Raw genomic sequence first — 1,781 nt, 5'->3', positions numbered from 1 at the left:
AAAAAAAAAAAAAAAAAGAAAAAAAGAAAAAAAAAGAAAAAAAAAAAGGCAAAAATTTTCGTGAGAGAACATCAGAGAGAACCATCTCGTTTCGACGAGGTTCGTTTAATGTTCCAATCACTTTTCACAGCTTTAAATTTCAATGCAGATAGCTTCATTGGTTGCGAAAATTAAAATGTTGAATTAGGTTATATGAAATATCCGGAATTTCTGGATGCTGGAAACTGGAATGTTTGAAATATTAAATTTATCAATGTTGAAATATTAAATGGAGTAACAAATTGGGGAAATAAATTGGAAAATTTTTAAAAATCGTTTTATTTTTTTTTCTTTCTTTCTTTTTTTTTTTATTTCGTATATATAAATTTACGTATTACGTAGTGGGGCAAAGTCGTGTATTATTGCATTTATGAATAATATCGAGCCATTGTTCTGGTTTGAAGAATTGTTTCTGCTGGTTTTATGCGTTTTTAGTTTCTCGTTCGTTTATTCCGTATAATTATCGTGTCGTAAACTCGGAATGTAATTAGTGGCCTTAATGAAAGCGAAATCCTTGATCTTAATTTTTCTGTGACCAGAAGTTTTTTTATAATGCCTGTTTGTTCAACAATAGATAATACTGTATTGTGATCGTTCAAGCTCCAGCAAATCTGATAAGAAATAAGACACGATCTCTCTTCTATACTTGTTATTTCCTAAATGTTTAGTTTAAATCTTTAATAATTAGATTATATCATCAAATATCAATTTAAAACGTATAAAATTCACGATAGATCACTTTACTTTAATTGGAAAAACTCATTCGAGTATCTTAAATACATAATAATCGAGAAATTTAATTGACCAATTGAGTTTATCATTAAGAATCTTTATCCAAAAGAATAGAAGAAGAAGAAGGAATTAATAATCTTTTAGTTTTCAGTTCCATACAAAGACGTTCATTCTAATCCTTTTTATCGCCAATAAATATTTTCCTACCGAAGAAATGAAATTCTTGCCAAGCTTGCAACAAGATTTAACGATATTTTACTTTCATATCCAAATTTTTGCTCTCGAAATTCTTCTTGTTCCCATTGTAATCCATCCGAGAAGTACGAGAAGAAAGTTTCCATTATAAAAGAATGATCACCATCGTTAATAACCATCGAAACTACAGTCGTTAACACATTTTCACTGTGACACGAATTCAATAACGACCGCCCTTCTCGAAAAACTGGGCAAACTCGACTCGAAGAACTTTCAAAATCGAGACAAAGGAAGCTTTTCAATATCGAAATTGAACGAAAGATTCTCGAAAATTTCTTTCAAATTCCTTAAAAAAAAAAAAAAAAAAACAAATACCATAAATATATCTCTCGAGCAAATCTCTTTTCCTTGCTTCAACACAAAAAAAAAGAAAAAAAAAAGAAAATACCCATCATCGTGCTTATACACAGTTCGATGTACTGATTTTATTCGATACATCTTATTCGTTTATTTTATACCCGTACAAAGTCTCCATTCATCTGAGAGAAGAACCGTCTCATCCCAAGACAACAATATACCAAAAGCTTGGTGGTACGAATGCCGAACTCCATCATATCCTCGCGTATACACACGTCACACGAAACCAACGTTTTATTCATCGAATCGATACATCTTCCCTCCCCTCTCTCTCTCTCTCCCATCCCCCCTCCCCCGCATCCCCGTGACCCGTATCAAGAAACCGCCACGAAGCGAGGATACATTTTATTGTCGCGCGGATACAGCTCTTAACTTCCTGTCTCTCGCGCGGATTCTAA

This window comes from Apis dorsata, unplaced genomic scaffold (genome assembly GCF_000469605.1).
Source record: "Apis dorsata unplaced genomic scaffold, Apis dorsata 1.3 scaffold_188, whole genome shotgun sequence".
Classification (NCBI taxonomy): Eukaryota; Metazoa; Arthropoda; class Insecta; order Hymenoptera; family Apidae; genus Apis; species Apis dorsata.
The sequence above is the reverse complement of the archived record's forward strand: the minus strand, read 5'-3'. Positions refer to the sequence as shown.